Source organism: Aphelocoma coerulescens, chromosome 6 (genome assembly GCF_041296385.1).
Source record: "Aphelocoma coerulescens isolate FSJ_1873_10779 chromosome 6, UR_Acoe_1.0, whole genome shotgun sequence".
Classification (NCBI taxonomy): Eukaryota; Metazoa; Chordata; class Aves; order Passeriformes; family Corvidae; genus Aphelocoma; species Aphelocoma coerulescens.
This window is the reverse complement of record NC_091020.1, coordinates 11003122-11027765: the sequence shown is the minus strand read 5'-3', so window position 1 is coordinate 11027765 and position 24644 is coordinate 11003122. Positions and strand designations below refer to the sequence as shown.

The window sequence follows — 24644 nt, the reverse complement described above, 5'->3', positions numbered from 1 at the left end:
GAAGATCATCTAGAATAGCTACTAAATAATTAGGGAGCAGAGTGTTGTTCTAGGAAAGTTTTCAGAGTATGATTTTAATGTCTACACTTGGGTTAAAGGTTAAATTCACTCTTTAATATTTGTCAGCAAGCCCTTGACTGTCATTATCATAGTTGAAAATATTAAAGATCACTATTATGCTTTTCCATCAGAAAATGTGGTGTAGCCCAGCTGGTGTTCTAATTTCTATTACTTCAGATTCCTTGAATATCTAGTCTTATAAGATATTTTTCTTAAAGGAAAAATTAAAATGGTTGTTTTTATTGAAGGTAGAGTGTTACAAAACTTAGAGATCAATATATAAACATGAGTGAAACTAATTCCTGTTCTGGAGTAACACCTTTATGTTTCTGCTGTTACTGTGCTGAAAAAATAGTTATGGCATATCATGCCTTACTTTCCTCTTTGGAGTGTTTTTTTAGCTTAACATATAGAAAGTTCTTTGTCGTTATTTTGCATTGGGTTTTGTAGGAGTATGCTTCTGTAGCCGAAAGTAAAATCTCTTAATTGCAGGGAGGGCAGAATGCGTAGTTCATTTACACATTGAATCTTAATTATTTCATCCATATGTATAGTCCCATCTGCTTAAGCACGCTGCACTCAAAGAACAGGGTGGCCTTCTCCTGATTCCCCCACCTTGAAGAGGATTTCAACAAAGCAGCATAATCTGTTCCAAACAAATAATTAATCCTTTCTTGTGACAGAGCTGGCTGGTGTCATCAGTGGTGAGCTGTAATTTCAACTGCTCCTCAGCATGGTACCCTTCAATTCCACTGTTTATAGGGACGGGAATCCAGCAGGAGATTTGCAGTCCTACTGGCTGCAGCCCCATGCAGTGGGGAACTTTATAGGACCTGAATTTTCCTGCCCCAAACAACTTTGTAGACTAAAATCTAAAACCACTTTGGGAATATAAACAAGAGATTTTTTTTTTTTTTTTTTTAGGGAGAATATTGAATAATGAGCTTGTTTGGCATCTGTTGTACCCATATTATTCAAATCTGTTCAGTTGCCTTCTTAGAACAAGCAGAGTGGGTCATTCACTTTTTAAGCTCTTCTGTTGAGATAATTATCCATGAGTTTTGCATGGGAGTGTGTCAAGATGGTAGTGATATAAGATTGTATTTTTGGGAATTTAGTACATTTTGATCTGTTAGCATTTTCTGTGCTCATGTGCATGGAATTTCAGATAGAGATTTTGAATAAATTAATAAATGTTGTGAAAAATACCAGATGAATGTGTTTTGCCATGGAAACTTTAGAATTCGCTTGAGATTCATGTAAATAATATAAAATGTTTTACCATTTTTATCTTGTGGTGATGCTGGTGGTAAGATGAGATATTTATGGCACGCTATTTAGAAGGTATGAGAGAAACAGAGTTTTTTGCATTCTTAAAGGTTGAATGGGCTGCTAAACAAGTTTGAAGCTGTTCATGTATTCAAGTACAGCTGCAGAACTTAAGTAATGACTGCAGTTACTGTACAAAAAGTACTGACCTACAGCAACAGATTTGATTCTTTGGGGTGGGGGAGAAGTGTTGAGAATATGATGTTGTAAGAAGTTACCTTTTAGAAGAAAACACTTTGCTAACATGAGTTCTGAATTCACTAATCCGGTTAAAACCCTGAACACTTGACTTTAACCACCAGCATTGAACTACCCACTCCAGAACTTTCAACATTTCATATAACAGTCTTTATATAAATTCTCTGTTTTTCCTAAGCAACAGTGTTAAATCTACATCTTTTTATAATCCCTCTGTTAGTGAAAAGCAAGTTACCAGTCTCACAAGTTCATTGTAGAAATAAATAACACATAAATTTGCTGTTCTACCAATAAAGAGGAGAGGGACCCTGAGAGGGCGTGGAGAACCAAATGATAAGTTTGCCCATATTTAGTCGCAGAAGGAAGTGCTGGTTTTGTAACCAGACAGTAGGAACAGTAAGGTCAGTTGTGGTCACCTGGAATTTCCCATTCTTTTCACGTCTTTTACATCTCAATTCAAATGACAAGGCACTAACTTTTGAGATTCCTGCATGATTCCCTGCTTAGCTCACATAGTCCTGGTCCTAAAAAGATTTACAGAGAGAACTATCTAATAGTCTAGCCGATCTCCAAGTGTTGAATGCCTGTGATTCAGCCCAAACGAGTGTGTACTTTAAGCAAAATCTCAAATTACTAGTTTTGCTTTTCTTCCCTTCTGCCAACCACCTAGGTATTTCTATTCTCAGCCTTCAAAAGGAGCTTTCAGTATCCAGTATCTGGAAAAAAAGCTTCTGTCAAATTTGAAGCTGTACCACAGATACAGTGTCATGGAAGTCTATCCCACCAGGCTTTTCTGCCCATTGGTCTCTAGCCATGACAAAAATATGTCTGTTTTGTTACTAGCTGCTGCCCTGTAAATCTTGTAGGTTGCAAGTAGTTCCTTAAAAAAGATGTTCTAATGTCATTTCTTCTTCTTTCTGGCCTGGCTTGGAGTAAAAGAGCAAAAGAAGACAGTTGCAATAATATGTGGAAGAGAAAACATAGCAATAAATCAAAATTGTTTGCTCAAGCAAATTACAGGAATCAAAAAAGCAGGAATCTTTGTATACATTGTTATCATTTTGGCACACAAAAGGACAGAGGTGTTCTATCTTGTCTTAAAAGAAGCTTTCAGTAATTAGTCTAATAAAAGTAATATAGTACCCTGTAAGATAATAAAAATTACAAACAACAATACAGGGAAAGCAAAAAGGGTATTTTCATTTAATAGAAGAGAAATTCAAGTCATTGTGTAGAACCTTCCTGTTCCCTTGTCAAACCTGTTTCATCATCAAACCCAACCTTGTACACTACTAAATAGCATAATTTAATTGTATACACTTTTCTATTAAAATTTTAGTTGACTCTGTAGGAAAATATACCCAGGTGGTTGAGCATAACTGCATTTTATTGTTTCTCTTTGCACAGTTATGGCTCCCTGAGCTATAAATTCCTGTGACTTAGTGAGGGTTTTGTACTGCTGCTTTACAGTTGTTCATGTCTGCACAACTCCAGTTCACCCACTGCTCTAATAACCTCATCAAAGTCCTTTGGAGATAATAGCATGAGGCAAAACGTTGTGGAGAACTTAAAAGTGTGAAAATAGGAAGTTACAATAGTGAGGACTAGTCAGGGGCTTTTAATTTAAAAGTAACTGGGTAACTTTGCATATTAAAGTTTTATGATGCAGACGTTATTTCTTTCAGCTCTAAACAAAGCATATTGCCTTTCTCCTACATTGTCCTCTAATCATAGCTTGAAAACTTCAGAAACTGTACATTTTTACATTTAAATCCTAATACCCAACAAGGAATCCTTCAACTTTCTCAGTTATCCATTTACAGAACATCATATTTCCTTGGAACATGCCCACCTGCCTTAACATATAAAATTATATTCAAGTCTGATTCATAAGCTGTTTGCTATTGATTCTCGGTTTGGGAACTTGTGAAGCACAGGAAGGAGGATTGACACACACCCTTTTTCTGTTCCCTGCAATACCACCCTAATGCTGCAGTGTGGTGGTGTCAGCAGGGTTATACATCCCAGAGTACAGTCTGTTAGTTGATACCAGTGACAGAATCATTCATCAATTAAGTTTTTAAACTGGCACTCAGAAGTCTGCAAAATGCATCTCGTGTCTCTATATTCAGCAGTAAAATAAGCAGCCTCCCTCTGTAATACACTTTCACAACTGTTTTCCATCTCCTCTGCTCATGTTCCTCAAGCAGGATAATGTTTACTCCTTTGTGAGTTTGTGAGCTTTAAATCAGTAGAGATCTGACCCTATAGAAGGTCCTTCTCATCTGTACTGTGGGAATATACAGATGTGTGATTTTCAAGGAAAAGCAGGAGACCCTTAATTCCCAGTGCCAAAATGCAAACTCCTTTTTAAAGGTATTCTTAGGCTTGAAATCTTGCCTGTGTCCAGACTTGACACATTTTGCTCATGAGCGCTCTAAGCTTCATAGGAATGCCTGACCTTTGGGTTCTTCAGGAAATTATGGAAGCTTGGACAAAAAAGTAATTTTCTCTACCCCCCAATAATAACTGCATCCACAAAAAAGTCCCATCTTAGAGATTTTTTGTGAGAATAAGGGAAGGGAACAACATTCATGAACAACTTTATGAGTTCTGAGATGGTTGTAAATACAGGATGGTATAAGGTGACAATGTTTCATCTTTCTCTGGTGTGATATTCACTCACAATCATAATAAGGATGAAGTGCTGCTCTGTGGTTACCCTAGAACTACAGCTCTGTGGTGCTTGCATAGCTTTTCATTTAAGTGGCTAATCAGCCTTTTATCTTGAGTCTGTTCTCTCAGCAGATGAATAAACTGGAAACAAAATATTCATCCTTTTTTATCCAAATGTAGATTTTCATCTTTTTTTTTTTTTTAATCTCATGAAAAATTATGAACCTTAAGTGCAAAAAATGTAGCAAGAAATTACTTTCACACCCCCGAATTCTCTGTGTCCTAAATATTGGACATATGTTTTAGGGTTTATTTTTTATTTTTAATTTATGTGTTAATTATTCTCACCTTTACTTCTTGCTCATCATACATTCTGTGGATCTCATAGTGGTTTCTCTATCTTCTACCAACCCCCCAGTTTATCTATTCTGAATTTTGGGGCTGGTTTAGCTTCTAGTGCCCATCCCCCTTATTAAAGAAAGCAGTTCAGCAGTCACAATTTCAATTATAGTAGTGCAATTATGATAGATCAATGGAATACCAAAGTGTGATATGCTGAATGTGTTTCAGTTTTAATTGATTCTGAAATTAAAAAGAAATGCAGCTGCTGTCTTTTTTCCATGAGTATATGTGTAAGAGAAACAGCATCCATAGGAATGTTAACATGAAATGTGGGTTAAAATAGCAAATTATTATGGGCATACATAGCTTTCCAACTTATAGTAATTCTCATCTCACATGCAAAGAAAATCAATATATATCAGTTGACCAATTTTATTCTTTAGGTATTATCTGTAGGAATTCAGTACTCCCATTCTTTGGCAGAATCACTGACAAGTGAGTTATAAATGCATTTGAATAATTTCTGTCCATTTCTATGTGTTGCATAAATCAAGACTAAAACCCTGCAGGTTTTCTGGAATTTGTCCAAATTACAGACTTACTATGTTGCAGATAGTTTGCATGTTTAATGAACATTTTCAGAAAGTTTATTGAAAACAAATTATAAATTGAAATAAGACATCTGATGCTTGAGTCAAAAATTAACATTGTGATACATTTTTATTGGATTGTAATGTTTTATGTATAAATATTATAATGTCCCCAGCATAGTATAATTTTCATTTTGTAGTTTGATGTACATATACATGATTTTTATTTGTAGGTTCAAAAAAGTATTTAATATTTAACTGAATATAATGATGTAAGAAATGTAATATTGATTCAGCTCGTGTGTTGACAAATTGTTGACATGATAAATAAATCTAACATTGTAATATTCAATAGTTTAAATATTACACATTCCTAAGCATTATATTTTTATGAAAGATCTCTAATGGTATTTATAAAAACATATACCTGTACAACTGCAGAAATGTGCCAGTGCTCCTGGCCAGCACAAGCAGAGTGTGCCTTTTTATGTGCCATGTCATTCACAGGCAGCATTGTCACTAGACAAGCTTAAAAGATAAAATAATGTCCTTTTGCAATAATAGTCATAGAAGTAGAGAACAAGAACATGTAAGACAACATAGTTCATATTACCTATAGGAACACTGTATTACAGTTAAATCCCTCTTCGTTTCTTACAGTGAGCCAAAATCTCTCAGCTTTGTCTCCCTTGTCTTTCATGCCTCATGGATAGGATGTTACTGGCTCTTCCTGTTCCTGCCTCTGAACCACCTCTCTTGCTGTTACAGAAAGGACAGGATCCCAGGTACACTGCATCTATGCTCTTTGTGCATTCCAGTCCAGCCTCATTGTTCCAGTTTCTTGCGACTGACACACTGCATTTGGACTACACTGGTGTGCATTGCTTGTTTTTCCTTTCTTCTGTATGCTCCTTTTACATACTCAAATGGCTTTCCTGACTGCAAATTGCTAAAACGCTTGGTAACTTCTGGAAACTTGGACTGCTGAAAACTCTTGATGAAATGCTGTGCATAACATTATTAGCAGTAGATGCAGAGATGTGCCTCCCTGTGCATCATACAGTGACGTCACAGGATATCCTGTGTGCTGACATTTGGGGAATAGCTCCTTGCATGGGGTTTCCCCTCTGTTTGCTTGGGTCTGAGGTACAGAATCCCCTCTGGGAACAGCGTCACAATAATAAGTACTTTTAAGATCTGCAATGGTTGCAGGTAACTTGCTAGTAAAAGCAGTATTAACATAGTACCTGATAGTATTCTGTTTATTCTGCCCAAGAAGAGATTGATGATTGATTACAACATCGATAATGAATAAGAAGCTGACCTCAGCTGCAAACGGGGGTAGAGCAGATGGGAGAGGCACGTTATGCCCTCTTATGTGAGGGAAACACAATAGCTCTCTCTCCCCCTTCTGAAACCTTTTACTTAGCAATAACCTTGACCATTTTCAATAATGGCTCAATCTGTCCAAGAAAAGAATTCACTCTGCTCTGTGCTACTGCCATCTTCCCTCCTACTGATGAACGCATTTACTACCTCATTTCATTGACTTCAGAGCAGCCTTTAGCATCATTCCTCTCTCTAAGACGCACACAGATTTCTGTCTTTGGAGTTTAGTTTCATTTTTGTTCCCTTTCCTGTTCTGCTGTGCTTTTGTGTGTGTGCCTATGGCTGTGTGTATTGCTTTCTCTGTACCAAGACCTTCCCTGCTGAAGTTTACAAAAGCTTATTTTGGCAGTCTGCATTAACCTTCTTCATTAGTTTATTGTGCCCTGAAAATCCAGATATACAGAGATGCCACAATGCACTTCTTACATCAAAATGTCAATGGTCTTTTAAAAAATCTGAGCTTTCTGAAAATGCAGCACCAATAAAAATGTTAGTGAAAGGCAGTGTGCCTATGCTTAGTGTAGTTCCTTTAATCTGCGTGTCAAAATAGAGCACAGAGATTTTTGGGAACACCTGTCACTACTCTTACCTCCCTTTTGCCTGGTTATTTCCTACTGACATTTATTTATTTTCCTATTTACCACCTTGCAGTTGCTGCTGTGAGAATCCCTGACATTTGGGATAACTTTGTGACACCTCCCTGTCTTTAGAAGTCCACTGAAAATGTATGTTGCTTCTCTGTTCTTAAGTATTATCTTTTCTTTCTACTTTCAGGTTTTATCACCACTATTGTATCATTTAACTTAGAGCACTCTGGAACATAGTTTGTACAGTAGGCAAAATAGTTATACTTTGCTCAATTAGGGAGCCATAGGTCCTCAGATATAATTACTATAAAGGAAATCCCAAGCTGGTTAGCTGTGGTATTCAGGCAGTCATTATTTCAGCATTTGACAGAGAAAAGAGCAGATAAATATCAAAGTTACTACTGTAGATTCTTTGACTAAACCTTTTTGCTTGATGTTACAGCTCTCTTCAACCACCTTTTATTATTTTCCTTTTCTTTCTTATAAGACATATAAAGAAAGGGCTGTTGCCACCTGAAACAAAAATGACTTTATGTTGAATGATACGTAGCACCATTTAAATCCAATAATTCCATTAATGAAACATACTTTAAACATAAGTTGAGGAAATTTTTTGGAGGGATTCAACCATTTATGGGAGTAAAAGAAAGCAAACACAATTGTATAAAGCAATACAATATTTGGATAAAGGCTTACATGATAGTGAGAGATAACTATTGTGGATCAATTTCTGAACCTTTTCCTTGATATCCATAATTCATGCCTGATGAGAAAGATTTACACATTAAAATTTTGAAGGTTGTACAACAAAGAAATTGGCTGGCTAACACAGGAGGAAACTCAAAGGGAAAAATATGGATCAATTTGGTACATTGCGGTATGGAAGCATGGACTGTCTAGGATATCTGATCTCAGAGCTCTTAAAATGAAAACCTGAACTTTAAAACATGATATCCTGGTAAGAAGGTGACATCTGATGAGGAAAAAAACCCAGAACAATTTAGAAAAGGTGTTTTAGGTCTACATTTTTAGCTAAAAGTTTGTAGCATCTGTGGCTATGCAGATGTTTGTGGTATGTGTTTAAATAAACTTAAGTCCTTATAATAATCAGAAGAATATGCTAGAGGGAGTTTCAGTTCTGATGCACAATGAAGATGATATCAACATCGTGTGAGCATCTAACACACACTTACCATGATGGTTTTGTGGGGCTGGCTATTGCAGGCTGCTGCTCTCCTGCTTCACAGAGCAGCATAAAGCCAGCACAGCTTTTTTTTGCTACTCTTTCCAAGAAGCAGGAAAAAACCCCTAAAATTGGTTATATCTATTTGAGTTTTAGAACAATTTCAACCACTTATATTTGTTTATAGACTCCAGGTATAATGGTATATAGGAGGAGCTGTGTAGCTCTTTCAATTCAGTCAAAATTTTTCAGGAAGATTCTGAGGAGTACTATGCAACTGCAGATTGAATAAATGCTCCAAGGGAAAAGCTTACAGTGTTTTAGTCTGAACATGTTTGTTTACTTCCACTCTACTGAGTGCTTTTGATGTGTTCTGTGTTGTGCTTTTTGTTGCGCTAGATCTTCATAAATATAAATATTGCTGATAGCCATATAATTATGGACAGATGGACAAGTAAAATCCAACTGAGAGGCGCTTGCTTGTTTTCAGAAATGGAACAAAGTTTGTTTGTTTGTTTGTTTTTATTCATATCAAAGATGCAAAGAAGGAAAATTAATGTCTGCAGTGGTGGGAGCAAGGCAGAAGGAAGCATTACATCAGTCCTCTACTTTCCAATCCCATTCCCTCCAAAACAGTTTTCCTGACAATATTTGAAATCAAATTGTGTACCTCAAATCTCTTATTTCTGTATTGGGCTCATAGTGGAACACAGGCCCTGCAGTTTTGGGGGGAAAGAACAGCACAACATAATCCCTTGTAATCCTCTCTGGCTCCCAACAAAGCAGTTCAGTCTGTTGTGCTTCCTCTTATCAAAACTGAGTTTTTGTTCAGCTTCAACATTTTCATCTGTGGATCAATGTCCAGAAAAGTTTAAAAGGATTAGGGAAGAGATAGACAGGAAAATGTAAAGACACTAAAAGCCTCACTGAACTTTGATCAGTCATGTGGGTATATGCCCCAGGTGCATACATTCAGAAAAGCTGCAGCCTATCCATGCATTTCCTAAAATTCTCTTGAAAGCTTTATGTCTTTAATTTTCAGTCCCTGTAACTGACAGACATTTATTAGGTTCAGAAAAGCTAGAAGGTTATATTGCATCATTTCTAATGTTGGGGTTTTTAATATTTTAAGCAATTTATGAGATTGGGGTTTGGTTTAACAGACAAAGGAAACAATGAGTCAGCAGTCTCAAAACATTAAGAATTTGGAGATACTTGCTCGGTAAGATGCCCAATTCAGAACAGAGTAACACCTACTGATACAAATGGTGTGCAAAGGGTGTGGACACCTCTGAGATACACTGACTTCAAAATCTGCTAGGATTTAGACTGCTATCATCAGGGAATAGGTTTAGGCTTTGATTCTTGCTGTTTGTTTTGAGGTTTTTAAAGTGTTTCAAGAGCATGCTTTAATCGTTAATGTTAAATAAAAAATGGTTGAAAAGTGAGCCCTGGCTCCAAGGCAGGCTGTGCAAACTCCCAAACCACGAGAGCAGACTGCAACCACAGATGCAGGCCTTGCACCAGGATGACTTCACACAGGAAGCAGAAATAATGCTGAATAGAAATACTTAGGTATCCATCAAAGCTTGCCTAGGATATTGTCTTGGAGAGAGTTTTAGCTGTCCCAAACAGGCTAAAGAGAACTAAAGCAACAGCTAAATGTTGTAAATGACAAGAGGTCCCGTACTTGCCTTTCTCTGTAGCTTTTCTTTATCAGTATTGCTGGAACCAGAGTAACTGCCCTACAAGGAACTACACAGCCCATGTTCTGTGGTCAGTGAGCCAGGCTTTTATCAGATATTTGAGGAAGCAACCTCACTGGTTTGTTTATCTCACTGAATAGACAGGGTTCTCTTCTTCCAGAATCTACTCCCCAATGAGGTTTCCATCAGCATGGTCCTAGAGCATATGGATATGGAAGTAGCATGTGACAAAGAATCAGAAGGAAGGGTTGTCCAAACTGGCACAAGGGTACAAAATACTGACTGTTTGGCTGCCAAATTAGCGAAAGAGGACATAAATAAATTATGGATATTACTATATTGTACTTAAATATAATACAAAGTGTGTGGGGTTTGGCTTTCCAAGCAACAAAAGAATATCACAATGATGATACTGGATGTCCTCCTTCCTGCCAGAGCATAATTATTATAGAAAAGAAGTATTCATCCCAAACACCTGAAGTTATTCACCAGCTACAATAATTTAAATAAATATTTCCTGGACTTGAGGTTTTTTCTGCTTTCTATTGTTTTCTATTGCTTTCTATTCTATTCTGCTTTCTAAAAAATCTTTTTTCATCTAAGTAAGAGCACAATATTTAAACCCTGAATAAATATTTATTAAGGATAAGTTATATGTATTTTAGGAGCTAAATGGAATTTTCCATCAGGAATTTAAAGATCCACATAATTAAATACACATTGTGGAGGGTATGGTGTGTTTCTTTGTTTGTTCTGCAGTGAACTTTGGTTTCTAAGAGGCATTTGCAGCTGATTACATATTCTTTGTTTATCTATGGTTGGCTCAACTGATCATTTTGAGCCCTTATTGCCACTTCTGTGTGGTCAATCAACCTATTTCCTTTGTTCCACCACAAAAGACATCTTTATATTATTTGAGATATTAAAATCTCTCTGATTTTTTGGGGGGGAAAAATTCATTCCGTAAATGGAGGAGCTGATTCCATGGAGCGTCTCTGTGTGAGCTGTATCAGCTGATGTGTCATTATCAGTGCTTTTTCATGTCTATATGAATGCTAATCAAGTTCTTATGGTGTCTGTGGAGACGTGCATGGATTGTTCTGTGGTGTATGAGACCAACGTTTCTTGGCAGGTATAAAAGACAGACATAATCTCCTTAGCTGCCTTATAAACAGAGAGAATTATCAGTGGGCTTGGATCCAGAATATTCAGATCTGCTGAAACTGAAGTTTCTTTTCTAGGATGTATCTCAGCACACACCAGAAGGAACCACAAGTACATCAGCCCCAAACAGATTTTCTGTTTATAGTACCTTAGTTGCTCATGTTGAAAAAGCTGCAGCGAAACAAGGCTACCTTACAAGCAATTGCCCCAAATTTTAATATATGGCAGCAAGAGTGGAAGGCCACTGATTCAAAGGCCTGTCATGTTTTCTTTAATTTTGTACTTCTCCCCTCAAGCTTAGCATTTTTCTTGTCATAAGGATTTGTCCTACTTTCCTGCTCTTGTCTAGCGTATCAGGAGTGCAGAAAATCAGAATTAATTTGCAAGTAAATGTAAATAAACCACATAAACTCTCAGGCAATCTCCTTTAACTGCCATGTTGTGGTTTTGAAAATCACTGTGCATCTACAACATTTTAAGTGATGGTATAAATTTTTATAAATTCAGGCTGAATATATGCTTATAGAAAGGTGGGTACTTATGAATATAGGGCACACAAGGAATTACTGGGGCAGATGCTCCACTCCACTGAGAATCAGAATTATATAAGAAGGCCTACATGGTTTTGATGTCATTTCCTGAAATGGCACCATGTGTGTCAGATGTGTAATTTCGGGGATAGAGTGACAAATAAGCAGTTGGCTGATTACTAATATGGTAATTTTAGATTCTCTAATTGTGATGAGTAACAGTCACCCAACTTCACCTCTTGCCAAAAATCTGTTTCTGGCAGTTAATTTAATTCCATTGATGCTTTTTTTTTTGGTCACTGATCTAACTAATCCCACTGGGAAGCTTCTGATACAAGGTAGGCCAGGTAGGATGTAGTATGACAAGGAGTTAGGGCAAAGGACAATTCGGTGATGACAAGGAAAATCAATGCACTGAGAATTCCCTTCACATTCATGAAGGTCAATCTCTCGTCTACTTCTCTCTTTGCTTTTCCCACACTCTTTCATAGCTACAGGATCTCTGGATGTGGAGGGATTGTGGGTTTTTCTCCTTCTTTTATTCCTGTACCTTTGAAAAATACGAGCAGCTTTCACTAACTAAGGAAACGAGCAAGTAAGAGGTGCTATGGTTAAAGAAGAAGCACGTGTTGGTGGAACCAAGCGGAAGGGAAGGACAGGTGGGATGAAACCCTGAGGCTCATGGGGAAGTCGAGAGGATTCACAAAACAGTTAATATACCTGTGAACAACACAAACACAGGCTGATGTGAGGAGATGCTCTTCCATCACTTGTCAGGAAGAATGGGACCACTGTCCTAATCTTGAACATGGTGACCTCCTTGAAAGGGTATTTGACTTTGTTCTAACACAAAGGATATTGCAATCCAGATGACATTTAAAAATCATCATTCAAGGCAACTTTTTTTTTTATTTATTTCCTATAGCCGAGCATGCAAATAAATTTAGCAGGTGTTATTAGAGCTGGTAGGGGGTGAAAGGCAAATAAAAATTGCTGACAGGGATTTTCTCTGTGTGCTGCTGCTGGGATCCTGCAGAGACTAGGCAGTCTTAGTTAAGACTGCAGTATGTTGCTCTTCATGAGAAATCTATCTCTTCTTATATTACTTCACCTGGGAAATCTATTTAGAGAAGAGGAATTTTCCATTCACCTTTCCTAAAAATCATTATACATTGTTACTCAAAGTGGAGGGGCAATCTGCAGCTATGTAAGGCAAACCAGTGTGATTCGTTATCAGGAATATAAATGAAACATTTTCCCACAAGCTCACTTTTTTCTTTTTTGTGTGGGCCTACAAAGTTCAGTTGCTGGACTATTCACACACTACAAGCTATTACACTCTGCTGCTTTTACCTCCCTTTCATGTTCTTTTCTCTTTTCTTAACACACGTTTGCCTAAAAGTAGGCCAGCATGATGGATTGATTGTGGACTAAAATACTCTCATATCCCATGTTCTGGATTTTCCAGCTTTAAAAGCACTCTGGTAAAAAAACCTGTGCTTACATGAAAACTGATATATTCAATTTATTGTTTTCTATTGTCTTTAGTAGAGTTTATTTGGAGAAAAAAAAAAAAAGTTCCTGAAATGGGGGGGAAAAAAGAGGCTTGATTTGTATTAAAAATCTTTTGCAAATTCATTGTTTGGGTGAAGGAAAGAAGGACATTTACTCTCAGAAAATACACAAATCATGATAGTATTGTTATAAAGAAATGGGTAACCACTACAGAATGAAGTTGAGACTGGTGAAATGACACGATATTTTCCTGGTAGAGGTATTCTTTTATTAAGATTCCCTTCTTTTCTGGTGATTGAATTCCCACTCTGCTCTCCTGCAAGCAAAAATATGAGCTCCTCTACCCTGACCCTGTATTCCTTCCTCACTTCATACTTTTCCCATCTACTTGCTGCCTTTTGTTGCTGAAACTTGTTGCCACCTTTCTGGAGCGTATCCATCTCCTATTGTCTGTGGCTTAATCAGGCTCTCTCTTAGAACAGATACTTGACCAGGATTTCTAGGAAGATAATGAATTGTTTTCCACAAGTAGCATTTTGTATGCAGAGCTTGTCATTACAGACATCTCAGTTATTTTCCTAGCAGGACAAGAGAATACAGGCAGAGATTAATCTTCTTGCTCTAAATTCACTTTGTGCCTTTGTGAAAGGATGAGTTTTTAGTATTTTGACTGGAAAAGGGATTAAACTCCTCATAAACCTCTGAATATTCCCTGTTTTCTCTCTTCTCCACTGCAACCTTCCTGATGCTACTGCCAGAAGCCTCTGAAAGGTGTGGGGAAAACACAACAAACCTTGCCTTGATGCCAGGCTGTGTGTCACAAAGGGCCAGGGGTGTCTGTGCTTGCAGGTGGGGAAAGAACCCCTTGCTGTTGGTGCTCAGTAATTAAACAGCCAGCAGTGGCTGGATCTGACAGGCAGAAGTTAACTGTGCACTCGTTAGCTTTGGGTTTGTTTGTAGGTTGGGGTTTTTTGATTATGCAACAGTAAATGCAAATTCCATCACCCACTTTGGTTAATGTCAGTGGGACCAGGTTTTCTGTAGAGCTTATGTAGTTTTTTTTGTCAAGCCTCATGTGCCCTTCTTTGCAATTTTTTCCTCTCTTTCCTTACAATGGAGAGAACCACTATGAACCATAACTATGCCTTTCATATTTGCAGCATTCATATCACATGTCTCCTAAAAAGTGAGCTGTGTGAGGAAAAAGGGAGGGGTGTTCCACCTCCTGTTCCTTCCCTTAGTATCGAAACGCTTTCTATGAAATCTGAATTGATTTATCCCCTGATATCTCAGTAACGCTGAGAGAGCTGTTAAACTATTGAAATCAGTTGATTCAGTCTTAATTCCTAAAATTCACATTTACTTGGATGGAATTGGACTTTTTTTCTAATTTGAGGTCTGCCCCAGTAGTATAAAGTTACATCATGTTATGCAGAATTACAGCACTGATTTAATCTTATTTCAAACTTGTTTCTTCTTAAAACTAAACAAAAAATAATAAGACAATATTGAAGTAGAAAAAAGACAATATTTTTAATTGCATTCAGTGTGATTTTATGCTCACTAGTCTGTGCTATGCATTTTTGTAGAAAAAAAGGAGGTAAGACAAGTATTACTTTTGCCCACCATGGTTGACACCGTGGGCTTTTCCATGAATATTCTGTTCCTTACAGAGCTGCAACATCACAAAGATAAATGTTCTTACCCCCTTCTGCCAAAATTACTCTGAACATTTTCAAATGCAAAAATCTATGTCCTTTATCAATGAAAAACTTATACTAAATAAGAGTGTTTCTAAAACAGTGTTTCAGCATATTTATTGACACTTGCAATGACCATGTACTTTTTTTGTCCAAATAAAATTTGTGCTCTATTCATATTTTGGGAATGGAAGCCAAATGGAAATCTCTTTGTGCAGAAGCCTTGTATTTGCATTTATGCAGAGAATTACTTTCTGAGATGCATTGAAAGGCATTAATTTCATGATTAGAGCTGTATTGATTGTTTGAAGGGTTCTATATTTCTTGCTTTTTTGGTTTTTTTTTCTCTAACACTATAGTGTTGTTGCAAAGACTTGTTTTTCAGTGACGGCTGAGAAATCGTTGTGAAAAATTGTGTTGAGGAAAATAACCAAAGATAATTTATGTGTTTTTAGCAGAAAAAGTAAAAGACTAAATTGTACTTTTTCAACATAAAGTAAGAAAATCTAACTCCTTATATTATTCAATTTTTTTCCCTTTTATATTGGATTTTCTAAAAACATAATTGTGCTACAGGTAGGAATGAGTGTGTACTGTATTAGTAGTCCCAAGGAGAATATAGAATAATACATTTCTACCCACAAAGAGAGGAAAGGCAATGTTAAAGCTGGGCAGCTGAAAAAGATATACCAAGAAAAAAAAAAAGTAAAATACATAATTTTCAAAAATAACACCAGTGAAATAAGAATTTTAATGCCAAAGAAAGAATGCCAACCGCTAAGTTGAGAAGGATTGCCTTGATTTAATAATCATCCTGAGCTTATAATAGCATTTTCATATCAAATTTAGCAATCTGAACATTTGTTTATATATATATATATATATATATATATATATATATATATATATATAAGGTTAAGACACAGAGTCTATGCAGTTCTTTCGTAGGAGTTAATTAAAACATGATAGTTCCACAGAGAATGTGAAACTGAACTCTGGCAAGCCATATATAATTTTTGTTAAATTATAGACAGGAACATCAAGGTTAATGTGTCTGTTGCTATAAAAAAGGTTGGATTCATTAAAAGATACTTTTAAGATTCATGTTTTCAGATACTTATAAATTTGCAAATCTGTAGCAGTTCTGGCTGAAAGTGTGCAGTAGCTGAAGGCTTCATGGAAGTCAGTTTTATTCCAGCCATAACCCATTCACTTGAGTCAGCCATTTATTTCTCAGGCATATGATGGTCAAGTCTGTGCTAGTGGAGAGAAACAACTTGACAGCTAAACACTTTTCAGCAATGTGCTTAATGTTTTTGTTGATGAAAGCTGTAGATAGATAGATCTGAGAACAGCTAGTGGATCCAATATTGTTGGACTATTTGGTACATGAGATACAAGACAAAAGAAGAACATGCATTGTGAACGGGTGGTGGTTCTAATTGTGGGAACCCAGAGTGCAGAGAATATTTCTCTGCCTGTTTTGAAGAATTTTACCCCCCTGAACAACACTGGTGTTGACCTCCATCCTTGGAAAAAACTGCCTACTCTTAGAGAAGAACTAGAAATGACACTAGTGTAAATTAGGTGATAGACTACTATGTAAGATTGTCACAGGGTGAAAAATGTAGAGGTTTTGGGTTTGTTAATGTAGTAAATAGATAAAAGCAAAAAAACATCAAAATGGAGGATTGTTGTTGTTCTCCAGACCTTCCTCTTCTTCTTCTACTACTCCATATTCTGCAGTAAAAGTAGTTTGGGATGACTGGACAAAGAATTCCTCAGTTCCTGGCTGTGTTACTAAATAATTGGTAGAAAAGTAAAAATAATGTACGTTTTTAGTAACCACTGGTTAATTTACCTTTAAAAAGGCCGTATAATCTTGATAATTTGGCTTCCTCCTGCATTCCCTGCTTTGTGCTATGTCTGGATCACACTAGTGACTCTGTTTCTCTGATAAGACTTAATAAACAACTATCTAGAAGCAGCGAAGGCTGAGAGTCCCATTTCTCTCTGGAACTCCTGGCAAAGACTTTAAAAGATCTCTCCCAACAGGAGAGGCATAAATACAGCACGATCAGTGTCACTAATTAGACTTCTAATTTGTGTTAATGCAATTAAATATCAGGTTGAGCTAGACGACATTAAATCAGGGAAAGTCCATCATTCAGAGCTAGATAGGAAGTTTGGTCTCAAACTGAATTGTACTCGGGCAAAGAGTCCTGGAGAGTTCAGTAAAGCAGCAGCACACAATGGTAGACATAATGAAGTCCATAATAATTTTATTTTTTGAAGAGGTGGAAGAAATTCTAATGAAGTGGGAACAACAATCAATATAAAGCCCTCTCCATAGTTTTTTTCTTTTTGGCGCACAACAACCCTGCTGACAGAGGTGAGATGAGGTAACATTTTTTGCAGTTTTATTTTGTTGTTGTTTGGGGTTTTTTGTTTTGTTTTGGTTTGGTTTTTTTTCTGGAGGTTTCAGTTGCTCTCACTCCTCTCAAGGAGTTTGCAACCTTCCTTACTGGACTTGGAAAATATGTAGGCTTGTGAAGTCAGTCTGAAATCTCTTGCACTGGTGCCACTGATTTACTGGGAAAATAAAGTTGCAGACAAAACTACAACCACAAATCTGTTCCCACAGTCTGCAGCATTGAGCTGTGCTGATATTCTCTTACATTGCTTTATTTAAATTTCATACACCATTAAAGCTGCCTTTCTCTTAGGACTCAATACTCCTTTAAAATGGCAGCAAAATCTTATATGTGAGAGAAAGAACTGGACCAGATTGATATGGATATGCTGGTTTTAATTTTCTTAAAAAAATTAATTGTAAATAAACTGTAAACATATATGCCTCTCTAACCTGTGTGCCTTTTACCTGTAGTCTCCAATTTCACTTCATACTCTGCTGTCATAAATTATTTGACTGTTCTGAATGTGTGATAGTCAAAACTACTTTTCTGTGCCTGAAGTTGAAGTCCATATGAGAATTATTGGAAAGCTTCCTTCTTCTTGACATCCATAAGGTAGTATCAGGGCTGGAATATGAGTTTCAGTAATTCAGATATTGCTAAATTCTTTTCTCCTTCCATCTGTTATATGAGGAAAAAAGTACACATAGTATTAACATACTTTTAGGTCCGCAACACATTTTCAAAGCTGCAATTAGAAGATTCAATTAGAATGCTTGAAATACTTCAAACAGATTAATATATACCTTAGGCCAGACTCTCAAGTGGTGTAAAGCTGCCAGATTCTGAAAAGTCAACAGTTACTCCAAATGTCTGGCCCTTCAAATTTAATCCCAGTCATTTGATCTGTCCAGAGAGAATTCCATCCTTCACACTTCCATGTGATATGAAAATTGGTATTCACACAAGTTCCTAGCTGGCAATGAGGTTTCTGTGGATTGTACACTTAACAATCCAGAAGTTTAAAAAATAGTTGTAGTTCACCAGACTAAGATATCTGTTTGGAGGGTACTCAGCCTGTAAGGACAGAATGGGGAGCATTGTGCAAAACTACTTCACATTTACTTTGTCAGAAAGTGCCTATGACATGCCTATCTCCTGTTCATCCTGACTCCAAACAATGCTTTATCTCCTGCCTTCTAGACAAAATCCCTCTCAGGAAGCCCTGTCCTTTTAGAGAACAAGACAGAGTAGGAACCCAGGTGAGATGGTAAAATTTACAGCCTTTATGTTCAGAGGAGGGGTTGTGTTTTAAAAGCAGATCTAGAAAGAAAAGTTTTAATACTGAGTTATTCATCAGTCTAAATTTCCAACTATTTAGCAAATTATTGCATTAAATATCAGATTTAGCATTAGGGTTTTTTTCCTAGAGAAAGTTATTTTAGCAATTTAATAATAAGAACTATGTGTCATAAATTCTTTCACCCAGTGCTACAGAATTTCCATAGATGATGGTCCTGTTGTTACAGACAACAGTAAATGGTATTGATATTAACTTGCCAAAATTGTTTGTAGCTATTTTAGGTTCCTGTCTCTTTTGCCATTGGATTTTGGCACTTGCACTTAGCAAAATATTTTTTGCTCCCACATTTTTACAGCCTTACCTTTGTCCCTGAGGGAGAAAATAGATTGTTTAATGCACTCTTGTCCTAGTATCAAGCAAACTTTAAATGCATTGTGAGACATCCTTAAAAAAATTACTTCTACAGAAGAACTTAGAAATGTTAGACTTTTAGTCTGTGCTAATGTCATGCTGTTCAAGAATATGCTCCAAATACTCCAGAAACAACTTGTCTCTTCTTAAACATGTTTTAGTTTGAAAAAAATGATATATTTTGAGATTAGAGTGCTTTGCAGTACAAAGAACAAGGTGCCCTCTCTCATTTGGATTATCAATGTTTACTGTATTTTATACACTATATTTTAGAAGCATTCACATTTAGAAGTGCTTAAATATATTGTATAACACTATTAATATGCTTTTAATTGCAGTGTCCTGTAAAAAACCAAAAAAATGTTGTATAACTTAAACAAGAAGCAATCAATACTTACGATTATGTCCTTTACTTGGCCAGTTTCAAACACTTGAGTATTTTTGAGGGGGGCAAGTAAAACCATATCAGCTACTGCCAGCAAATATTAAAGCTGAAAAAATAAGGGGCAAAATCTGAGGTTAGAGAAATGTGTATATTTCATTTGAAGAAGCTAATACTCAAAAAAATTAAATATTAATTTCTATTTAGTTTTATTAAGATACTGACAATCATATTTTGGAGGGCTTTGTTTACAATTATTATCAAAAACATTATCATGAAATTGTGGAAATAAGTGTTGTGTAATACAGAGGATTTCCTTCCACCTTTTTGGCTTATCACCTGTTAAACAGACAGAACAGAACAATTGCTGCCAGCTAACAACAGGGTTTTGAAGCTTGTTGCCAATCTCAATGTGATAAATGAATCAGTCCTTTTCTCCAGCTGTCACATTTTATTACTTATTTCAATTCACTTCCCTTGCACAAGGTCTCTTTACTTTGTAGTTTTGACACAATTCCACTATTTTAAAATCACGCCAGTCTGTGAACTTGTAGTAGCTGGCAATATCTGAAAAACAAGACATTACCTGCAAAATGTGATGCCAATTTATGATTGCTACAGGTTACAAGAATGGATTTTGGTATTTTCAAAATACACCTCCCACTGTGGACATGGGACTTCAGAAAAGTTATTTTAGGAATTCCCTTTGCAATGGGAATTTCAGTTCACTTGAAACTAAAATAAAAGCACAGCAATGACAAGGAGACAGGTGAAACAGCCCTTTTTAAAAGCCATGTGTGTGCTGGGAGTCAACTTCTGTGCTGCATTATTTATGAGCAGGGAATGTGTGGAGAGCTGGTGGTCTGGACGAGACATTTCATTGTCTGGATGGTGCTTCCCTCACTCCCAGTGTCCTGTAGTTCAGTTTCCTTAAAATGAGAATAATGCAACCCTAATTTTTCATGTACATTGCATTTAGACATTTCTACTTAAACAGCAAAAATTTTGCTACCTCAAGGGATGTTCACACTGCTGGGATGCTTTCTTTCCTTTAGACATAAGCAGAGAGAGTCTGGGTGGAAAATATGCCAGATAGTCCAATAAGGATGTTGACAGGTGATGGAACCTCTGGGATCCCCAATACCAGTGTTGTTAATGAAATGAGCATTCATTCTGCCAACTGCTAACCAAAAGATTTTCAAAGCGTTTTGAAAAATTTTAATCTTTCCCTGGAGAACTTTTTATATGTGTGTATGCTCTTATGAAGCAGAGAGGCCTGACTCATAAGAGGGATGGAAAGAAATCCACCTATATTTCTAGATTTTAACTGCAAGATACTCAGCTGTGTGTGTGTGCAAAACATACCCACAGTGGGATTATAACCCATAATTAGGGCTCCTAGAATAGAAACACCCATGCATGCACTGATGAATGACATTTGCATTAAGTGTGTATGTGTATATAGAAATGTATGCAATACAACAACAGTAGGTGGGGCTCTATCATTTATTCAGTAATTAACTTTTTTGCTTTTCTGAGATGAATTAAATGCTTTTTTTGGGGAGGACTCAATGTGTAGTCATGGGTACATATCAGAGCCAACTAAACTGCTGAGCAATCTAACATTCTGTACCCTGACCGTCTACCCACACTCTCCAGTCTCATGTGGCTGCTATCTGCCCATTTCTTTTTTCCCACTGGGGAGGAAGACAAGAAAAACAACCTTCAAAAAGCTGTTTCTGACTTTCTTTGCCGTAACAGTTTATAAATACTATTGGAGACTTCTTACTAGGAAGTACAAAACTTTGCAGAGAAAAAAAATTCATGTTTTCATCTCTATAGGTGAAGTGCCTCAGAAAACACTGACTAGCTTGTGACAGCTGCTTATTGTCCTTAAGCTTAAAAGCAGCAGTCCTTTGGCCATTCCAGGGCATCTTTTCCTTCTTTCTTTACAGCAACAGGCTTTCTAGGAAGAAACCTGTTCCTTCTCATGCTCCCTCCTTGCCTTATTCTCTCTTTGTTTCTTTTACTGGGAATAGAGGTCTCCAACCTGTTGCCAAGATCTGCATCCTGTTTACCAGAAATATAAAGCACTACAAAATTCAGCATTTTTCAAGAAGAGGCTCCAAGGTCTCCAACATTGTACAGACATTTTAGATTTTACTTTGTTCTTCACAGAGCTGTAACAGTAATATTCTTTAACGGGGAAGAACTTGCTGAATAGATGCTTCCAAAAGCTTCTTAATCTTCTAAAACCAGTGACAACCTAAATTGACAAGGGGCTGCTGCTGCTCTTATATATATTATAAGCTATTCCTTGATCAAATTGTTGGAGTGGTGTATATTTATCCCTCCAGAAAGTTTTGTACAGCACCTCACTGATGTGTCTGCATGGCACATCAAAGTTTAAGAACTGAGACCTGTGAATATCAGAGAGCTGCACTGAGCCCTCTGCCTTTCTTAGTTCTTTTTAATTCCAAATGCTTCCAGTGCTTTCAAATTCCTATTTTAATACAATTTTTTTTCCTGACTTTTAAGATCAGATATGCAATATGCCAGAAATAATGAAATCTCTCATACCAGAGAAACAACACAGCAATACTTCATGATAAAGGTAAATGGTTCTGATTCCAGCTCAGATCCTTCTTGAAATGAAGGGATTTTGCTGTTGGAAATGATCATGTTACCATGAAGACATTGAGCATTCCCTCTGACAGTTGCAAATGTATGGAAATTCACACCTGTGCTCTGGAGGTGGAATTTCACAATTCTTACAATGAATATCTGCTTTCTCTGAGAGAAATGACCAAAGGCTTCACCCTGGGGCAATTACACAAGTGCCCATGAAAAGAGCAGTTCTCGCACAGGTACTCACAGAAGGAAAACTGTGTGAGTTCCCTCTGGGAGTACCTGTGTGAAACCCTAAGGAACAGCTTGAGTGTTAGCCAAATGAAGCACAAGTATCAGGCCACATATGGGAATAGAATGTTCCATTCTTTCCTGTTAAAGGGAAAAAGTATATTTTAAATTACTGCCCTTCTGAAAGAGAGGGTATGCAGGGTGCTGTGTATCAGCCATTCAGTAAAAGTGATAAATGTGTATTACTGTGAGCTCCTCTCTATATGTCTCTAACTGCATCAGACGACATCGCTTCAACTGTGCTTTGGCTAAAAATATGGCCTTACATCTAAAGTTCCATCTGTGTTGTTGTAACGTAATTCAGCTGCAGAATGAGAACTCCTGCTTGGCTGACTCCCTGTGTCTTTGTATGGAGAAATATCAAGGAGAGGGAAGCAAAGAGCAATTTTATCCATATATGAAATATATAATATCCTAATCTGGAAATCATTTTTGTTGAACAAGGGAAAAAGCCTCTAATGAATAAAAAATTTGGCTCAGGAGGGCCAATTCAATATTTCTCTTTAACATGTCATCCAGCATTTCAATCTGGGTAGAAAAAAAAGCAACTCCATTTTAAGGAAGCTTTCAAAAATTTGGCCTTCCAATTTGAAACAAATGCTCAAATCTTTACATTTTCTACGAGGTCCAATTAGAATTGTAGGGTGAGCTCGTCTGGGAGGTTGTACTTGAAAACAGAAACTAAAAGGCTGGAAATTCCAGACTCCAAAAATATCTACGTGGCTGCAAGTGAGGTAGCTCAGAGCAGCTGGCTCTAAGAATAGGAACAAGCAGAAGCCTGCTGCCTGCTGGTGTGCCTGGTCTAAGCTCTGCTCAGCTCCAGCTGACCCTGTCAGGGTTTGTCGTTGACTCTGATGAACACAAGGCAGTCTCAGCTGCACAAACTGCTCTAAACAAGTTCTTGATCTTTTCAGGTTTCCAGGTGAATACGTGCATTCTGATTTGGTGTACCCTGATTTTTCTGTCAGCTGAATTGTCAGTTCATTTCAGAAACCAAATATACAAGTTCCTGTGGTTGCTGCAGTCTTCTAAGATTTTAGAAGCATTTTATCTATCTGGAATGCTTTACTGGTTCTGATTATAATTAGTAACATGGTTGCATTATGGTTGGAAGCATTGACTATAAAACATATGAAAAACTGCTTGCAAAAAAATTAGAATAGCAAAGGACTTTCAATGAAAAATTTGGTCCAAAATGTTTTGGGGTCATAAATGGATTCAGAAAGCAATATTCTCCCATTTCTGTTCAGTACAAATATTCTGGTAGATGCTGTCACTGCAGGTATACTTTAGATGAGATTGAAAGCTATAACTTCTAGAGGAAGGTGCCATGTGTGATATGGCAATTGGCATTTGTGGAAAACTATCTGACTGCTTGAAGGCCTGCATACAGATGTGTGATCATATTCCTTACACAAACTTTAATGGGATAATCTGTTCGTATTCCCTGTGTTTCTTACTGGTTATCCCTTGTAAGAATCACAAGTGTTCTTCATTCACAATTTACATTTCCCTTTGAGAACTTTTTGCATAGCTCTAGGATACTAAACCATTATTAAGCTGTATCATTTTTCAAGCTCTTTTTTTTTTCTTTCTTGGATGATATGCCAATACCTAATTACCATTGCTACTCTGATGTGCTTCAAGCTGTGGGCTTTTTTTTTCCTACACGTAGCAGGTGAAAACACCCACGTTGTATAAAAATTCTGTTGCTTTCTCCTACATTTAGGTAATAATCATGTCATCAAAGCAGAAATTAGTGACTAGAGCACTTAAGGCTGAATCCTGTCCTGCCGAAATCATACTGAAATTATATTCACTCTCTTCTATCTTATTCTTCTGAAAAAGAGAATTACACATGTATTTAGGCTATTGCTGTCCTTTCTGTGACCAAGCAAGAACAGCATTTAAGAGATTCCCAAACTCCAAGACCTACAAGACCTATTATAATCCTGAAAAGAAGCATATCAAGTTAAAAAAAAAAAAAAAAAAAAAAAAAGAAAACCCACTGAATGAGTCCTAGTTTTCTATAAAACTGAGGGGAAAAGGGTCTGTGGGTCTTATGAAATGCAGTAATATATTTTATTAGCTGCAGTAATATTATTCTGATTCATACTGTAACTGGAGAGCAGTGTCTTACAAAAGGTCCTAATATTGTTCTGGTAAATAAACTCTCAATAATTATTCATGTCAAAGAAAAGCCTGAAGGTCTAGCCAAGACAGAAAACTGATTGTGCAGAAGAAAT

At 36.8% G+C, this 24644-nt stretch overlaps 1 protein-coding gene across 5 annotated transcripts in view; it reads left to right on the top strand.

The window, feature by feature from the left end:
- Window positions 1–24644, top strand: part of NRG3 (neuregulin 3) — a 667244-nt gene that overhangs the window by 266004 nt on the left and 376596 nt on the right. The window contains exon 4 of one of the 5 annotated variants that reach the window (XR_011151690.1): window positions 5909–7038. The exons of the other annotated variants lie outside the window; for them this stretch is intronic. The gene's annotated coding sequence lies outside the window, so the exon portion shown is untranslated. Of the gene's footprint in view, window positions 1–5908; window positions 7039–24644 lie in introns of those variants that run through there. 5 annotated transcript variants of the gene reach the window in all.